This window comes from Halichoerus grypus, chromosome 1 (assembly GCF_964656455.1).
Source record: "Halichoerus grypus chromosome 1, mHalGry1.hap1.1, whole genome shotgun sequence".
NCBI lineage: Eukaryota > Metazoa > Chordata > Mammalia > Carnivora > Phocidae > Halichoerus > Halichoerus grypus.
The window spans coordinates 134,526,119-134,547,331 of NC_135712.1; the positions used below are offsets into that span (position 1 = coordinate 134,526,119).

At 34.4% G+C, this 21,213-nt stretch overlaps 1 protein-coding gene and 1 pseudogene across 2 annotated transcripts in view; one reads left to right on the forward strand and one right to left on the reverse strand.

The window, feature by feature from the left end:
• The window catches only part of ZNF385D (zinc finger protein 385D), an 891,953-nt gene that overhangs the window by 413,954 nt on the left and 456,786 nt on the right, over window positions 1–21,213 (reverse strand). The window lies entirely within an intron of this gene.
• On the forward strand, window positions 19,102–19,617 carry LOC118555704 (ATP synthase peripheral stalk subunit d, mitochondrial pseudogene; annotated as a pseudogene).

Below are 21,213 nucleotides of genomic sequence, written 5' to 3' on the forward strand. Positions count from 1 at the left end.
TACACACGTAAATATTCATAGAGTCCACTGTCCTCAAAATCCCAGAGGCCAGTAGCATAAAATCATGTTGGGAAACCATATTAGAGCTCATCTCTAAGCAAAATAACTTACTGATACTGAATTCAAAGTATCATTTAAAATGAAAAACTATATGCTGATAGTTTTCTTTTCATTCTGTATTTCATCATGTGCCCCATTTATTTCAATGTTGTCAAACTAAATGTTGAAAATGTTGACATTCTTTTTAAAATATATGCCAGTGTTTGATTATGTTTTATAATATATCTTCTCTTTTCTTTTTTTTTAATTTATTTATTTGAGAGAGAGAGTGAGAGAGCACATCCAGGGGGAGAGACAGAGGGAGAGGGAGAAGCAGGCTCCCCACTGAGCAGAGAACCCCACATGGGGCTGGATCCCAGGACCCTGGGAGCATGACCTGAGCCAAAGGCAGACGCTAAATCAACTGAGCCACTCAGGTGCCCCATCTTCTCTTTTCTACGCCTTTGTAGGTACTCATTACTTGTTGAGTGCATGGATGGATGAATAAATTAATAAATGTCAAATGCTCATTTGAAACGTTTGTCTTCACTCTTTGAGCAACCTTCTTGGCTATGAGAAATAAAAATAGTACTCACATTTAACAGACATAGAAAGGTTATCAAATCATAGGTTTTAAATCTATGTTTCTTAGGGCAAACCAGTATTTAACCAAATGGTATTTAACTCAAGAGTTGGAGAAATTTAATAGTGGAGACAAAAAAAGAAGCTATGGAGGGTCTACTGAATACTGGAAGAGTTATTCACCAAGGGTTTAACTCAGAAAAGGACAAGGACTTGCAAAGACAAACAGTCAATATATGTCAGTATGATTGATGCAGAAAGGTCAGAATTTTAAAGACCGGACTCATGTTGCCAACAGAGAAAGAAATTAGGAGCTATTAGTGTACCTGGGCAGACACAAGAAAGTGCCAGTCAGATCCAGACATCTATAGAACATGAACACAGTAAGTTCAGTGTTTCTCAAATGTTGATGTGCATAGGAATAACCTGGGAATCTTGTTCACAATGGAAATTCTGACTCACTATGTCTGGGAGAGATTCTACATCTCCAACTAGCTTCCAGATGATGCCCATGCTGTTGGTTCACGGACATACATTCCTTAGCAAAAAAACTCAGGATCCTCACAAAAAATAAAGAAGATCCAGGTAACAACTGTGCCTCACCAATATATATGCTGTGTCTATAACTTGCTTATGTGCATACACGCACATATGCGCACACAGCATTCATTCCATAGTTTAGTTCTGAGTCCTTTTGTTGCCATTTTGAAAACCTGAGCCCAATAACCAAGATTGTTTAAAGAAAATATATGTGGTATTTGATCTTTATCATGAGGTCTGATTGGTTGACCAGATAAGCATCCTTTTTATGTCAACCCCATTTATGATAAAAAGGAAATGCATTGGATGAGAGTCTTAGGAAAGCTACAAATTCTCCGAGCATCAGTTACATCATCTATAATTTGGGCCATTTACCTTGCTTCTCTGACTGCCTGCTCCTCTAAGTCTAGCTGAGTAACTGGAAGAGTTGATTAATCCTTATGAACCTCAGTTTCACTATTTTTAAATTATGGACAAAATATAACATGTAAAGATCAAAAAGGTGAATATATTTAAAGTGCTTAGTACAGTCTTTGGTACATCATGAATGCTCATTAAATGACAGTGTTATAAAAACTAGTAAAATAATCCAATACTATTATCCATTCTCTAAAGGACTATTCAGGTTTCCTATTATGGCTATGGTTCTAAAATTAGTCTTTTGGCTGTGGGTGTGCCTGCGGATAACTATAAAGCTTTCCATTTCATTATGTATTCCCTTCTGTCACCTTGTTTAATTCTATTCATTGTATTTTCTTACTAAGAAGCTTAGTATTCAAGCCTAAAAATGTCCTTGTAAAATATCATTCTTTATTATGCCAATAACTCAGAAATGTAGGTCAAGTAAATATAAGTGGTGTGTGAAATGAAGCCTTCAGAGTTAATAGTGCTACTGACCAAATAGTCAAACATTGTTAGTGTGATTATAACAGCCTGGAGGAACCATCCTACCTTCAGAACAACGCTTTCTTCTCTTTTGCAACAAATACTCTGGGAGTTGGGGGACAGTAATTTTTACTTTCAGAAGAGCCCATCTCTTGCCATATCTACTTTCATTTGGTGTAATACAGTTGTGTTTCTTCAAGTTATTATTTATAAGATTAGCCTGTGATAGAACACTACAAGTAATTAGAGTGTTTGCTACACATTGTGGGCTTCCGGAGCCTGTAAGAAACACCATGAATCTGCTTTACAAACTTACAAATAGATGGAATCAATACACAGTGAAACCTCAAAAAGTCATTCCATACTAGGTTAGAATTTGTGATTTATCGGACATGGGACAGACTGAATTTGTTGTTGTTGTTGTTATTTGTGGAAGGAAAAATGTTTAGCAGTATAACAAGGTCATTTACCTTTTTAAAGGAATGTATTATCATTAAGGTATTTTATTTTGTTTTTTTAAAGATTTTATTTATTTATTTGAGAGAAAGAGAGCACAAAGGGAGAGGGAGAGGGAGAAGCAGACTCCCTGCTGAGCAGAGAGCCTGATGTGGGACTCGATCCCAGGCCCCTGAGATCATGACCTGAGCCAAAGACAGATGCTTTACCGAATGAGCCCAGGTGCCCTATAATTAAGGTATTTTAAATGGTCTAAGGGGATACAGTGTCCTACACACCAACATTGCTTTCAGTTCATTAAAGCAGACTCATCAGATATTTTTTGACAATATATTTTTTAAAGATTTTATTCATTTATTTGAGAGAGAGAGAGAGCAGGAACACAAGCAGGGGCAGAGGGAGAGGGAGAAGCCAGCCTTCTGCCGAGCAGGGAGCCTGATGCGGGGCTCGACCCCAGGACCCTGGGATCATGACCTGGGCCGAAGGCAGACGCCTAACGACTGAGCCACCCAGGTGCCCCATTGACAATATTTTTAATGTACATTCTTGAATACTATGAAATCAATGTTTAGAAAGCATACAGAATGTCTTTACTGAGAACTTGCTAAGGTAGGGTGGATAGCTGAATACTGCTGAGTAAACTGTTAAATTAGGTTGAGTAACTTACTTTGTGGAAGAACTTGAGCTTTCACTTACATAGACTGAATTTCCTTCCCATTAAAATTGCCTTGCTTAATACTAAGGTATCTGAAATTCAAGTACTGCATTATTGAACTAGTCAATTTATTCAAATGTGTACACTTTACTACTTCAATACAACTAAGAGATTTTTAAGTGCAAATATAAATATTTCATTTGCAGCTTAGAGCTATAATTTATCCTGTTTGGGTAACCAGTTGCTGCAACAGTGCAAAGGATGCTCACAAGATTTACGTCATTGCATTTCAAGTGACTAAACACTATCCTAGAAAATAATACTCGATTATATCATCATTTAGAGTTATAAGTACAAATTACTGTTATACTTCAATCTGGATCTGTTTATAACATTTATATACATATATATACAAAATGATATTTTTTTAAGATTATTTATTTATTTGAGAGAGAGAGAGAGAGCATGAGAAGAGGCGAGGAGCAGAAGGAGAAGCAGGCTTCCCACTGAGCAGGGAGCCCGATGCGGGGCTGGATCCTAGGACCCCGGGATCATGACCTGAGCCAAAGGCAGACGCTTAACCAACTGAGCCACCCAGGTGCCCCACACAATGATAATTTAAAAAATAGTAGCAAAATATTAAAAATAGTTTTATCTTGATTTTATAAATCTAATATTAACAACAACAACAACAAAACACCTCCGCCAGGGTTTCATGAGTGCACTACTCTGTAGCTGTTCTCAAACTTGAGTTTGTATCAGACTCAAATGGAGGGAGAGCTTGTTAAAAGAGTCTCTGATTCAGTAAGTCTGGGTAGAAACTAAGAACTTGCATTTCTAACAAGTACTGCAGCTGATGCTAGTCATGGCAACTATATTAGAGTCCCTGCTCTAGAATATCTCATTTTTATTAAGTATACACAGTAGCAAGATGTTCTATTTTGACTTTTATTTTTCTCCATTAGAGCAAACATTCACAGAATATGTTACCATATTTTTATCATCACATTCTTTAAATCAATCATTAGAATTGAGTATTTAAAAAATATATAAATACCTGGGTCTCACATCTTTAGAGCTGAGGTGAGGCCAGTGATTCCACATCAGTGGTTCTCAAACTTTGTTGCCTATTATAATCCACTGGGGAGCTTTTAAAAATCCTGGGACCCAGGCCACACCACTTAAATCAGGAAGTCTGGGGGTGGGACTCAGGCTTCACTAGATGTCCAGGTGATTCCAGTGTGCTTCCAAAGTTGAGACCAATCTGCATGCTTGAGAACTGCTGTGTTAGGAGTCTGTATCCCAAAGAGTACTCTATTGCTTCCTTCCTATGAGATTACAATCATCATGAAAATCAATCTCTCTCTGTCTTCCTTTCTCTCTGTCGAGACTACATCTTGATCACATATTTGTATTTATTCTTTACATTTAAATCTCTAGTTTTTGCGTATTTATAAATGTTTTAGTGGAAACACATATTTCATTGTTTTTTTAAAAAATAAGATGTACAGTTTTATTAGCTTATTTTAATGCCTCTCAATCCCTCACTTAATGCCAAGAGGAAATATATTTTAATAGGAAAAAAACCCAACAGACTTTTTAGTCAGTTTTGAGACCTTAGACCAAAGCTATCCAATAAAATTTTGAGTTGATGGAAAGATTCTATAACTCTTCTGTTTAATACAGTAGCCACTAGCCACATTAGGTGACTTTTGGGCACATAAAATGAAACTTAGTGCACCTTAAGAATGGAACTTTAAATTTTGTTTAACTTTTATTAATTTAATTTAGATAGCCACATGTGGCTAGTGGCCACCCTATTACACAGTAGAGCATTAAACAATAAACTTAATTTAGCACAAAACTGGCCTGCAACAAGTAGTAGTGATTATTTTCTAAATTTCTAAAATATATATATATATATATATATATATATATATATATGTTGGATTCTTAAAGATTTACTAAGTTCTAGGCTCTGTGCTAAGAAATGACATACATTATTACCTTTGATTCTTTTGACAAGTAGTTGGTTAAAGTTTTCTGTAGAGCTGGAGAGTAAGTATTTTAAGCTTTTAGGCCATCTGATCTCTAATGCACATTCTCAACTCTGCTGCTGTAGGGAAAGCATACACAGACAATTCATATATAAATGGGGGTGGCTGTGAACCAATAAAACTTTATTTATAAAATAGGCTGCAGGAAAGATTTGGCCTATGGAACATAATTTGCAGACCCTGTTCATGACAATCCTATAAATTTATAGAGGAAGCAATAATAGCAGAAAGTGAATGCATAGCAAGTGCCTTATTTCTACCAAGAACAAATGCTTCAACATTCACTTCCCTACTTCAGAGTATCATTGCACTGGAACCAGAAGAGGTAACTTCTTGACGAGTTATCCATAATAAGGAACTCTCTCCTCTCCTTTTTTTCCTGATCATCAGTTCAAAGACAAATGTCTTTTTACTGTTATTAGGTTCACTATTATAATGTGCTTGTAAGCTGAGACTTTATGGTACAATTCTTGGTTCCAACTTCTGGACAGAAAGAGTTATTACACAGCAGTTGAACACTTTTATGACTGTATGTATACTATTAAATACAGCTATAAGAAGCTGATCTGCTCTATATGTTTATTATTTTGCCTAACAATAATTAAATGACTATTATATTCAAGGGACAATGCTGGGTCCTATTGTGGAAGACAAGAGAATACAGCATGATTCTTTCCAGGGAACTTAGAGTCCAAGTAGGGAAATGCAATGTACATAAATCACTGTAATACAAATTGACTTAAGAGAGGTAGAGGCTAAATATTTAGCAGTCCAGAGAAGCTAGAGATCACTTTTCACTAGAATTCAAATGAATTCAACTAATGTTCATCTATTAAATGTCTACTTTTCCCGAAATCTTGCTAGGCTACTAGCAGAATACAAAAAAAGAAACAAGTTAGGTTTCCTGTTTCTTGAGTTTAAGATATTAGAAAAGCACGAATACATATTCTCCAAACAACTGAAAGAAATTCCAAGGGGCTAGTTTCAAAAGTATTCTATAAGCCATAAAACATAGCTAGTCATGGAAATCAAGAGTAAAGAAGACCACTGCAAAATCTAATTAGGCTCTGAAGATTCACATCCTATGGAAGGACCGAAGCATAGGGCTGAAGTTTGTGTTTACACAAGAAAAAATGCCAAAGTGTATTATCATGTAATATTCTACTTGACAAAAAAAAAAAAAAAATAGAATAATGTGGTATAACTATCACCCAGCAATCAATAGGGTCAAAGACCTTCAAGTTTTAACATTTTATAATCTAAAACAAACTGCTGTCATAATGTGTACAGTCAACATATAGATTTTAGAACTCTTACGGTAGAACCGTATGAGACATAGGGTGAAGACTTTTGTGGTAACTGTGAAGAGATGAGGGATGGTTAAGTCTTCAGAAAGTAATTATCACTGGGACAAAAACCAGTTTGGTATATATATGCTCTAAAGCTCATAGGATCCAATACAAGCAGAAACAAACCATTAACAGGAATGGAACAGTAACAAAAATTAGAATCCCTTGATACACACAATAATTTTTCATTTGCATTTAAAAAATGGTCTTCAGTATATTTTTGTTATTTCAGTGTATTAACAATATACTTACTCCTTGCTTCTCCTCCTTCCCTCATTTTTAGCCTTCATACCATTCCTTTTAAATGCACCATATTGCCATTTTGAGGGAATAGTTGGCCACTCTATTAGACATTTTTCATCATTTAAGTTAATTCTAAATATACTACCATTAATCCAAAATGCATATTTAAAAGTATCATGGTGAGAAAAAGCACAATATTTCACACATGTAAGTCAAATGGAAAGTAAAAACTATTTTCCTAGCATCTAAATAGGTCAGTAAAAGGTAGTGTCTTTACCTGAATATAGTATTCTCAATTATAGTAATACTTTCTTTAACTGCTTCTTGTTTCATTGTAAACACGTTATCCATCTGTTACATGGATGCCTGAGGCAAATTGTGCCTTCCTGAAAAAGACCCTATTTTCAGAGGTGAAATTTTAGGCTCTCTCATATTCTACAGATTGCCTAAAACGTGAAACATTAAAATGCCACAACATCAGGTGGCAAGAATTATGGGAAAAAAGATTCATTTTATCTCTATTTCAGTTGGAGTTTATTTATTTAATTTTAATTTAAAGTGCCTGTTTTCCCTCCTTTCAAAGTTGTGCACTGCATAACAACGCTTTGAGGGACCCAGAAAAAACATTATACAAACCCATTAGCACACAGATTAAGCCAACAGAACGAGATTACTTTATCGTTTCATTTAAAGACTATCATTCTAGAGCTAATGGATTGGTACATTTTCACAGGGCAGAGGTGCAATGTCAAATAGTATAATATTCAATAAGATGCCTTTCAGAGGGAGGATGCACACAATCTTTAACTAGCTTCCCTAACGCACAGTCATTAAGACATGCTTACTATTATTATTATAGTTATTGTTACTAACTATAATGCCCATAGAAACTATCACAAACATTGCAATAAAAAATTTCTTCAACATGTGACACCCCCACCTCCCATAAAGGCATCTTTTCTAAAGGAGGGATACGTATTATATTCAGAGAGCAACCCTGATGTTGCCAGGTTTGAAGGTTGGCAAAATCCACCAAGTGAATTAAATACATTTAATAAGCAACATTAATCCATATGGTGGAGGGATCAGTAATGAATAATTGACAAACTAAATGCAGGCTTACAAAATATTAAATGTTTTAAATGATGCAGTTTAGATGCACTCTTAGTGAAAAAATTGCATATTATTCTTAGCTTTTAATGCTATGTAAGAAGAAAAATAAACATGTTATGCATTATACTAATTTGTTAATGCCACCTATTTTGAGCACAGATTAGATTCTTCTACCATAAAACAGAAAATTAAGCCTGGACTCAAAGATATTATTTAAATAAATTTCTTGGGCGCCTGGGTGGCTCAGTCTGTTAAGCCTCTGCCTTCTGCTCAGATCATGATCTCAGGGTCGCGGGGGCAAAAAGCTTCCTGCTCAGCGGGGAGTCTGCTTCTCCCTCTCCCTCTGCCCCTCCCCCCCGCGCTTTTGCTCCCTCTCTCGCTTGGTCTCGCTCTATCTCAAATAAATAAATAAAATATTTAAAAAATAAAAATAAATTTAAAAATTTCTTGCAAGAGCAGTATTAAAAGTAGTTCAATAAAGTAGTTGTGAATCTCTTAAAAAGAAAGTTGCAACTTAGCATTAGGGCAAATATTTCTTTAATTCAGATGAAAACTGGTAAGCTTGAAATTGGTAAAAGAAGGTTGGTAAAGATGATTAAACAAAAGAGATACTGTGCTTTTATATACTGTTGTGGAATTAAAAAAAAAAAATCTCCTGAATGTATAGAATACACATACCTAGTTTTAAATTTGAAGTCAATCCAAAAATATTCACTAAATAAGTTACAGCTGCAAACTGAAAGAACATATCACTGGTATAGATAGCTAAAAATTTTGGAAATTATTTGCCCCCAGGAAGAAAACATTCTTCCTGACTCAAATCACAGTTTTCAGCAAACATGGCTGGACATTTTGACCCCTTTTTATCAGCTATAAATTAAAATGTCCACGTATGGTCAGCAAATCTACAGAGGATATACAGAGATTGAGCAATTCCTCCCTGACATGTCTTTTTATTTAGATGTTAGCTTGAAGTAAAGGGTAAGCCCTATCTCTGATTTCCTCATGGTAACAGTAAGACTGGATTCAAGATATGGATGCCTTTATATCTAGTACGCAAATAAATTTGCCATTAAATAAATAAATGAATTCTTACTGCTAGCATGACTAAATAAATCTACAGCATGTTCATGTCTGTGATTCATGTAAAAAGTAGCACTATTATAAATCTTCTTTCTGACTTTATAACTTGCAATTTGGGTTCATATTTACAATCAATAATATCTTTTTCTGTGATATCTTATTTTGTAGGGCATCATCTGCCACATGAACCTCTTGTTCAAATATACTATTACTGGTCCCAAACTTCAATTCAGTGTACATCAGAACCACCTGACACACTGCAAAAAATAGAGCCATGGGCCATACACCCCTAGAGATTCTGATTCAATACATCTGACATAGCACCCAGAGTCTGCATTTCTAACAAGTTCACAGATGCTGCTGTTTCTGCTGTTCCAATCTGAGCAACAGAACTAGAGGATGTCTATCTGGAGGTTGACTGTCTAGTTCCTTAAAGATATAGAGTATATTCACTTGGAGCACTGTCAGGGGCTCCCTAAATAAATTTCATTTACATAATAGAGCCTGTATTTAATTTTAGGCTATTTCAAATAAATTTTCCAAATCTGATAAAATTCTTATTACTGTCATAGGATAACAAAACAATAGACAACACTAATAAACTAAAAACTCTTTTCCATAAAGTGTTTAATGACTTGGTCAATATCCAGTATTGAGAAATTTTTTAAAAGAAGTATGGTTGCTTAACCATTACTGATGGATGGGTAAATATACTCAAAAGCTGTACATCAAGAATTATAATTCAGCTATATGTAGAAAAGTAGAATTTAAAAGACTGACTTCTTGTGTCAGCTCCAACATGGAAAAAGCTTGAAAATCATCATTCCCAAGCTCACAACAAGAAAAAAACTTGAGCAAACTGAAATTCAATGACCTTTCTTAGATCCACTTCAGAATTGAGCCTACAGGGCAAACCACCACTGCCAAATCTGGAGAGACAGAGAATACCTGAAGCCTGCTTACCTGAAGGAGAAGCTCCTGAAACCAGTAACTGATAGAAATATTTAAATGGAAATTTGATAAATTACTGGAGGTTGAGTGTAGACCAGTTAGAGAATTAGAATCTTGTGGGCTGAGTTTTAGAAGGGAGTCCCTACATTCTCATGAGTTTTACCTCCAAGAATCCCATCAGGTTCCCAAGAATGAAGACTGGAGAAAAACCTACTCCTGTGTTGGGCAGATGGAGGTGAAAAGTAACTATTTTGAGTTAGTCCTGAGGTATTGTCCATAAAAAAGTCCTGTCATTCAAATTACTATATCTGAGCCTTATCTGGCTTGAAAAAGCCACAATAAAACAAGTCCAGGTCAAAATATATAACAAAGTGATACAACTCAACACCCAAAAGGTGAATAATCCAATTAAAAAACGGACAGAAGACATGAACAGTCTTTTCTCCAAAGAAGACATACAGATGGCCAACAGACACGTGAAAAGATACTCAACATCACTAATCATCAGGGAAATGTGAATCAAAACTACAATGAGATGTCACCTCACACTTATCACAATGGCTAAAATAAAAAAACACAAGAAACCACAAGTGTTAGCAAGGATGTGGAGAAAAAGGAACCCTCTTGCACTGTTGGTGGGAAAGCAAACTGGTCCAGCCACCATAGAAAAGAGTATGGAGTCTCCTCAAAAAGTAAAAAATAGAACTACCCTATGATCCAGTAATTGCACTACTGGATATTTGCCCCCAAAATATAAAAATACCAATTCAAAATGATGTTTACAATGTTTATTGTATTGGCTACAATAGCCAAATTATGGAAGCATCCAATGTATTCACTGATGGAAGAATGAATAAAGAAGCGTTTATACACACACACACACACACACACACAATGGAAAATTATTCAGCCATTAAAAAGAAAGAAATTTTGCCACTTGCAACAACCTGGATAGAACTAGAGTATAATGCTAAGTGAAATAAGTCAGAGAAAGACAAATACCATATGATTTTACTCATATGTGGAATTTAAGAAACAAAATAAATGAGCAAAGAAAATAAAGGGGAGAGACAAACCAGGAAATAGATTCTTAATTATAGAGAACAAACTGATGTTTGCAGGGGAAGGGAGTTGGATGGGAGGATAGGTTAAATGTGTGATGGGGATTAAAGAATACACTTATGATGAGCATGAGTAATGTATAGAATTGTTGAATTCTTGTATTTGAATTATTGTATACCTGCAACTGATATAACACTGTATGTTAACTATACTAGAATTGATATAAAAAACTTAATTAAAGAAAAAAAATATATAAAACAACTCTAGGACATTCCAGCTTTCTGGCTCCATCTAATAGAAAGAAAAACAAAAAGGCTAATAAATTCTTTTGAAGGTCACAGCCCAGGAACTCAGGCCAATTAAAGAAAAGATTTAATCATAAGAATGTTTCTCTTTTTCCACATCATACCACTACATCAATAGGGCCTCAGGGATAGCAAGACTACAACTGAGAGAGATGCACATTCTATTCAAGAAGGACTTCTTAGGGAAACACAAAGATACACAAGGAAGAAAAAAAGGAAACCATAGGAACTGAAGTCCAAAGCCTACAGCTATGATAACTATTAATGACAGCCCAGCTTCCAGTCAAATGAATATAAAACCTCACACTAAATGCCTAATTACCTCGGTTCCTAAAACCGGAAGCATTATGTCCAGCTTTCAACAAAAAAAAATCACAAAGCATTTTACAAGACAGGAGGAAAAACAGTCTGAGGAGACAAAGTGTCAGGTCCAGATTCATATATGACACATATTTTGGAATTATCAGATAGAGAATTTAAGTAATTATGATTAATATGTTAAGAGGCATAAATGAAAAAGTAAACAGCATGCAAGAACAGATGTATAATATAAGCAGAGAAATGAAAACTCTAAGAATAAAAATATGATATAAATAAAGAATAATAACAAAAAAAGGAATACTTTTATCACAAATTTAAAGATGTCTCAGTAGAAACTTCCTCAGTACAAATACAAAAAGAAAAAAAATGAAAAAAGAATATCCAAGAACTATGAAACAATTATAAAAGATGTAATATTATACATATGTTTATATGTAATTACATATTTATATAATTTGAACAGCAGGAGAAGAAAAAGAGAAAGAAGAAGAAAACAATTAAAATTAATAGCTAGGCATTTTCCAAAATTAATGAAAGACACTCAAATATAGATCCAGGAAGCTCAGAAACCAGTAAGCAGGAAACTCAGATGAAAAGAAAATGTTCACACCTAGGACACCATATTCAAACAGCAGACAATCAAAGACAAAAAGAAGATATTAAAAAAAGCCGGTTGAAAGAAAAACACCTTGCTTGTAGAGGAACAGATAAGAATTACACTGGACTTGTTATCATAAACTACACAAGAAAGAAGAGGGTGAAGTAAAATTTCTAAAGTGCTGAAAAAAACCCACCAACATAGGATTCTGTAACAGGAAAATTATCCTTCAAAAAGTATAGAGAAACAAACAAAAACTAAGGGAAATTTTGCCAGTAGACATTCCATGTAAGAAATGTTACAACTGCTTCAGAAGGAAGGAAAATGATATAGGTCAGAAACTCAGATCTACATAACGAAAAGAAGAGTGCTAGAGAAAATAAATAAAATATTTTGTTTTTCTTATTCTTAATTACTCTACCAGTTAATAATTTGTTCAAAGCAATAATATTAACAATCTATTCGGTCATTTTGGCATAAGGATAACTGAAATGAATGGCAGAAGTGTTTTAAGAGATGGGAGGCAGAATGTGGGAAAATTCTGTTGTAAGGTATTTATACTCTTGTGAAATGGTATAGTATTACTTGAAAGTGAATTTGGGGTAGTTGTAAATATATATGTATGTTGCACCAAGAAATTTTAAAAGGAAGTAGAACTGATATGAAAGAAAAGATATCATATGAGATCATATGGAATATTCAATTAAAATCAGAGAAGACAGAAAAATGGTGGAAGACATAAAATTGAACCGTTTTTCTTGTATCATTTCAAGCGGAGGAGGTCTCTCTGAAGCATATGAAGAAAGCTCAGGACAGGAAGGGGGTGATTGACACACATCCCCAGAAAGGTGCAAACCGAATCTGTCTCTGCACATACCACAATGACATCCAAGGACAACAAACGGGGAGGGGGCGGCCGGGAGGCGCGGAATGGGGAGGAAGGGAGTTAAAATAGCCATTCACTCAATAAATCTAGTTCCGGAGGCGGGGGGGGGGGGGGGGGAACAAAGACAATGAATAAAAAACACAAAAATGGTAGATATTAATCCAACTACATAAATAAACTATATCAACAGTCACTTTGAATGCAAATGGTCTAAGTATACAAAAGATAAAGGCTGTCAGTGGATTTAAAAAAAGACCCAACTATATAGCCTACAATTAAGACACTTTAAATATAAGAACACAAATAGATTAAAAGTAAAGAGGAGAAAGATATATCATGCTAACGCTAGTCAAATGAAAGCTGAAGAAGCTATATTAATTTCAGACAAAGCAGACTTCAGCACAAGGAAAATTATCAGGGATAAAAAAGGCACTACATGATGATAAAGAGGTCAATCCTTCAAGAAGAAACAACAATTCTTAATGTTTATGTGACTAAAAATAGAGCATTGAAATACATAGGCAAAAACTGATAGAATTTCAAGGAAAAATAGAAAATCCACCATTATACTTGGAGATTTAACACTCCTCTATCAGTAATTGACAGATCCAACAGGCAGCAAATCAGTAAATATAAAGAACAGCACCATAAATCAACAAGATTTGACTAATATTTAGATGATAATCCATCCTAAAACAGCAGAATACACATTATTCTGAAGCTTACATGGAATATTCACCAAGAGAGACCACATTTTGGGCCATAAAACACAACTTACTAAACTTAAAGGAATAGAAATCATGCAATGTCTGTTTTCAGGCCACAGTACAATTAATCAATAATAGAAATCAGTAACAGAAAGATAGCTGATGAATACCAAAATATTTGAAGATTAAGTCATATACTTCTAAATAACACATAGGTCAAAGAACAAGAAGTCTTAAGAGAAAAAAAAATAAAATAAACAAAAAATAAATTCATCGCAATTTGTGAGATATAGCAAAAGTTGTGTTTTGAAGGAAATTTATAGCATTGAATGCATATATTAAAAAGGTCAAAAAAAAAAACTAAATTTAATAATCTAAGCTTCCACCTTGAAAAACTGGAAGAAAGAGCAAAGCAATGCCCTAAAACAGGTAGGAAAAAAAGAAATAATAACTATTAGAAATCAGTGAAATCGGGCACCTGGGTGGCTCAGTCGGTTAAGTGGCTGCCTTTGGCTCCGGTTGTGATCCCAGGGTCCTGGGACGGAGCACCACTTTGGGATCTCTGCTTTTTGGGGAGTCTGCCTCTCCCTCTCCATCTGCTTCTTCCCCAGCTCATGCTCTCTCTCTCTCTCAAATAAATAAAATCTTAAAAAAAAAAAAGAAATCAGTGAAATTGAAAACATGAAATTAATAGAGAAAATCAACAAAACCAAAATTTGGTTCTTTGAAAACATCAATAAAATTGATTAACCTCTAGCCAGACTACTAAGAAAAAGAGAAGACACAAATTATTATTATCAGAAATAAAGGGGCTTGTAACTATTGATCCCCTAGACATTAAAGTGATACTAAAAGAATATGATGAAAAACTCTGTGGCCACAAATTTGATAATTTAGATGAAATGGACCAATTTCCTGAAAAAACAAATGACCAAAACTCCCACAAAAAGATATAGATCAGTTAAACAGGCCTATATCAATTAACAAAATTGAATAAATAATAAACCTTCCAAAAAACAAAGCACCATGCTTTTTTCCACTTGTGAAATTTACCAAACATTTGAGGAAGAATTGGTACCAATTCTCTATAATTTCTTCTGGAAAACAGAAATAGAGGGAACACAGCCTAACTCATTCTATGAGATCTGCATTACCCTGATACCAAACTAGACAAAGACATTATAAGAATGGAAAACTGCAGATTAACCTCTATTATAAACTTAGATGTAAAAATTATTAAAGTATTAGCAAATTGGATCCAACAATGTATAAAGAATTATACCCCATGATCAAACAAGATTTATTCCAGGTATGCAAAGCTGGTTTAATATTCAAAATCAATGAATGTAATCTGTTGCATTAATAGGCTATATAAAAAAAAAAACACATGATCAAGATACAGAAAAGCATTTGAAAAAATCCAACACCTATTCATAAAAACTCTTAGCAAATTGGAAATAGACAGGAACTTCTGTAACTTGATAAAGAACATCTACAAAACCTCTACAGTTAGGATCATTCTGGTGGTGAGAAAGGATGGTGAGCTTAATGGGGATCTTTTCCAGTAAGCTCAGGAATAAGGCAAGTATATATCCTTTCATTGTTCCTATTCAACTGATGAATACTGGGAGTCCTCGCTAAAGCAATGAGACAAGAACAGGAAGTAAAAGAAAGGTATACATATTGGGAGGGAAGAAAAAAAACTGTCTTTATTTGCAGATGGCATGATTGTATACATACAAAATCCCAAGGCATTGATGAAACCAATCCAAACAAAACAGAACAACAACAAAACTAGAACTAATTAGCAATTGTAGTAAGGTTACAGGATACAAGGTTCATAGACAAAAGTCATTTGCTTTCCTTTATACCAGTAATATGCAATTGGAATTTTAAATTAAAAACATAATACCATTTACATTACCAATAATAACAACAAAGAAATACACAAGCATAAAACTAACAATATATACATGGGATTTATAAGAGGATGACTACAATCTCTGATAAAAGAAATCAAAGAATATCTGCATAAAGGGAAATATATTCCATGTTCAATACTGTTAAGATGTCAGTTCTTCCCATTTGATCTACAGACATAACACAATCTCAATTAAAATCCCAGCAACATATTTTGTAGATATCATCAAACTGATTTTAAAGATTATATGAAAGGAAAAAGACCCAGAATTACAAACAGGACACTGAAGAAGAACAAAGTTGAAGGAATGCCACTACTGAATCCAAGATTTATTATAAAACCCAGGTCATCAGAACAGCAAGGTATTGGTGAAAGAATAGACACATAGATAAATGAAACACAATAAGGAGTCCAGGAAGACAGGGATGTCCACTCTTACCACTGTTATTTAACATACTACTGGAAGTCCTTGTCATGGCAATTAGAAAACAAAAAGAAATAAAAGGCATACAAACCATCAAGGAATAAGTAAAACTCTCACTGTTTGCAGATGACATGATACTCTGTATAGAAAACCTGAAAAACTCCACCAAAAAACTACTAGAACTGATAAATGAATTCAGTAAAATCTCAGGATACAAAATCAATGTACAGAAATCTGTTCTATTTCTATACACCAATAATGAAGGAGCAGAAAGAAAAATTAAGGAATCAATCCCATTTACAATTGCACCAAAATGATAAGATACCTAGGAATAAACCTAACCAAGGAGGTGAAAGATCTCTACTTTGAAAATTATAAATTACACAAGAAATTGAAGATGCTGGAAAGAAATGGAAAGACATCACATGCTCATGAATTGGAACAACAAATATTGCTAACATGTCTATACTACTCAAAGCAATCTATACATTTAATGCAATCCCTAACAAAATCCAACAGTATTTTTCATAGAACTAGAGCAATCCTAAAATTTGTATGAACCACAAAAGACCCTGAATAGCTAAAGCGACCTTGAAAAAGAAAAGCAAACCTGGAGGTATCACAATTCCAGACTTCATATTATATTAAAAAGCTGCAGTGATCAAAACAGTACGGTACTGGGACAAAAATAGACACACAGATCAACAGAATAGAATAGAAAACCCAGAAATGAACCTACAACTATGTGGTCAGCTAATCTTTGACAAAGCAGGAAAGAGTATTCAATGGAAAAAAGAAAGTCTCCTCAACAGATGGTGTTGGGAAAACTGGACAGCAAAATAATGAGACTGGACCACTTACACAATAATGAACTCAAAAGGGGTTAAAGACCTAGATGTGAGATCTGAAGCCACAAAAATCCTAGAGGAGAACACAGGCAGTAACTTCTTTGACACTGGCCATAGCAACTTCTTTCTGGATATGTCTCTGGAGGCAAGAGAAACAAAAGCAAAAATAAACTATCGGGACTTCATCAAAATAAAATGCTTTGCACAGCAAAGGAAACAATCAACAAAACTAAAAGGCAACCTACAAAATGGGAGAAAATATTTGCAAATGACATATGTAATGAAGGGTTAGTATCCAAAATACATAAAGAATTTATAAAACTCAACACCCCAAAAATGAATAATCTAATTATAAATGGGCAGAAGACATGAATAGACATTTCTCCAAAGAAGACACAGAAGGCCAAAGGACATATGAAAATATGCTCAATATCACTCATAATCAGGGAAATACAAGTTAAAACTACGATGAGATATCACCTCACACCTCTCAGAATGGCTAAAATCAACAATACAAGAAACAACAGGTGCTCACAAGGATGTGGAGAAAGGAGAACCCTCTTGCACTGTTGGTGGGAATGCAAACTGGTGCAGCCACTGTGGAAAACAGTATGGAGGTTCCTCAAAGTTAAAAATAGAACTACCCTATGATCCAGCAATTGCACTACTAGTATTTACTCAAAGAATACAAAAATACTAATTCAAAGGGATACATGTACCCTGATGTTTATAGGAGCATTGTCTACAATAGACAAATTATGGCAACAGCCCAAGTGTCCATTGACTGATGAATGGATAAGGAAGATGTGGTATAGCTCTATGATGGAATATTACTCAGCCATTAAAAAGAATGAAATCTTGCCATTTGCAATGACATGGATGAAGCTAGAGAGTATTATGCTAAGTGAAGTAAGTCAGAGAAAGACAAATATCATATGATTTCACTCATTTGGTAATTTAAGAAACAAAACAAATGAGCAAAGGGAAAAAAAATAAGGAGAGAGAGAGAGAGAAACCAAAAAATGCAATCTTAAATATAGAGAACAAACTGATGGTTATTAGAGGAGAGATGAGTGGGGGTGGGGGATGGATAAAATGGGTGATGGGGATTAAGGAGGGCACTTGCTGTGGTGAGTACCCAGTGAGGTATGGAAGTGTTGAATCACTTATATTGTACACCTGAAACTAGTATTACACTGCATGTTAACTAAGTGGAAGTTAAATAAAAACTTAAAAAATACATAAAGGATAAAAAAGCAAACATGAGATTTTTAAGGTGATGAAACTATTTTGTATGATACTGTAATGGTGGATATATGATATACATTTGTCAACACCCACAAAACTGTAGAACGCACATTGAGCCTTAATGTAAACTATGAACTTCAGTTAATAGCCAGGTATCAATTTCGGTTCATTAATTATAACAAAATATTATGCTGAAACAATATGTTAATAATAGGGGAAACTATGTTTACATACATGTAGAGGGAGGGATATATGGGAATTCTCTGTACTATCTGCTCAATTGTTTTATAAATCCAAAACTTCTAGAAAGTAAAGCCTATTGATTTTTAAAGTTTCTATTAAGTATGTCAACTTAAAATTTAAAATGCCTGCTAAGGTCCTAATGAAAAAATCTTTTAGCTTATTTTAAATATATAAATATATATATATATGCCATAAACACACTTGTATACCATGAATATATATATATATATATATATTCTCCCACCCATAAGCTGGATGTTAGTATTTGCCAGCACACTATTGCTTAGAGTAGCCCTTATGTCTGCTCTTTCTTATCCTTGAGGGCAACAACTTTGTTGTATTCATTGCTCTGTCCCTGTAGTTTTAAGCATTGCCTGGCTTGTACCAGGAACTCAGTAAATACTTACTGAACTAATCAATGTGTGAAGAAATGAGTATCAAAATCAGCAATCTAGTAAATGGTTATATCTTCTATTGGATTTATGTATCTTTGTGAGGATTGAATTTGGTTAAAATAGAAATTTCAGAGTTCCGTTCCTTGCGGCTGGGGACTCTGGGCCGCTGGGTTCAGTGAAGGATTTCAAGATGGCTGCACGAAAACTTGCTCTAAAAACCATTGACTGGGTAGCTTTTGGGGAGATCATACCCCGAAACCAGAAGGCCATTGCTAACTCCCTGAAATCCTGGAATGAGACACTTACCTCCAGGTTGGCTACCCTCCCTGAGAAACCACCTGCTATCGACTGGGCTTACTACAAGGCCAATGTGGTGAAGGCTGGTTGGGTAGATGACTTTGAGAAAAAGTTTAATGCCCTGAAGGTTCCTGTGCCAGAGGATAAATATACTGCTCAGGTGGATGCTGAAGAAAAAGAAGATGTGAAAAGTTGTGCTGAGTTTTTGTCTCTCTCAAAGGCCAGGATTGAGGAATATGAAAAAGAACTGGAGAAGATAAGGAACATAATTCCATTTGATCAGATGACCATTGAGGACCTGAATGAAGTCTTCCCAGAAACCAAATTAGACAAGAAGAAGTATCCCTATTGGCCTCACAAGCCAATTGAGAATTTATAAACTTGAGTTGGGGAGAAAGCTCTGGCCCTCATATTGTAAACGCTGGACATTAAAAATAATGATATGGGGAAAAAAAAGAAATTTCAACCAAATTATTTGTTTTAAACTGAATTTAGAGACAGACTTTGAAATTACTCCATCATTTTGATTAATGATAATTTTTATACAATATTTTTTATATAACATTAATTTAACACATATATTAAAATATGGGTTTTTTAGGCATCCTATTTAGTGCCTTCATTTGAAGATGTTTATGTATATTACTATTAGAGAAGATCATTTATAAATTATAAATACATCAGTATACACATAACAAAAACAATATAGAAATTCACTGAGATGATGCATGTGTAAATATATTTGAAGACAGCTGCCTTTCACAATACAGCCTTAACATTTTTATTTGAGTGTGTCTGAAATTGCATTTTCCCCATGGGACATGCTACACTAGGTTGTAAATTCTTTGAGGGTAAGAATCATCTTTCATTATATGTATATTTCTAATACCAAACACAACTGGAACTTGATATATATGTTTTTTAAAAGAATGAAACTCTATTGAATTGAAAAAACTGAAGGCACTCTAGATGATCAAATAAAAATATACTGGTCTAATACAATAAAAACACATCCTTATGGCAGGAGTTTAAAAGTTACAGTATTTAATCTAGAACTCTTCAAATTATATGGTTTTACATACCATACTTTAATACTTGAAATGGTTGACATGCCTCAGTGAAGCCTTAATATTCAGACTCTGAGACCATGATGAAGTGGTTGGTCTTCACTGGGTGGCAAAATGGCCTCAGAGAAATAGAGTTGCTGAGCTTGCAAAGCAAGCTATGAAGGGAAAGGACCATCACAAAATATAACTGTCTATCTTAAGCAAATTTCAAAGCCAATACCATACTGTCTTGATAACATATTTTCTTTAAAGATGTAATTGGATCCATATAATTTGGAGTATTGAGAGTATACAGCTGATAATGTCAGTCTCATTAACAGAGGGTGCCCACAAATTGTGTTAACAGCTTTATTTACAGTGGAACAGCTACTGTGTGTGTGTGCATCCAAGACAGAATGACACAATTGTCACCACTATTTTCTACCAGTAAGGTTGTATAAAAGGAGAGCACATATCCAAGTCAATCAAGGTCACTGCATCACACAATCTAATTCCTTCTTTTAAAGTTTATCTGCATTTGTATCAGATAGGCTTTGATAACTTTAAATATATTTTGGAATGAAAAAGGATATGTTATAGGTAGATATCTATATGATATGAAGATAATGCTATAGTTTAGATATATAGACATGTGTGTATGTGTGTGTTGCATGTATATGTTACATATGTAACAGCACTCCATATCACAGTGAGCCCATGAGGTATGTTTTTAAAGTTAGTTTATAGTTTTTTAAAATTTAGTAATCTCCTAAAGTTGAAATGAATTTTCCAAAGGCACACAGCCAGCAAGTGGCACAGCCATGATATAGTCTGAACTCGGTACCTATTCTCACATATAATACACTAGGTGGCTCCTTAGATTTCTACTTATTACTGTATTTTCATGGCTGCATAATCTCTCATTCTTTTCTCTTCCTAATAACCCCAATAGATGATCG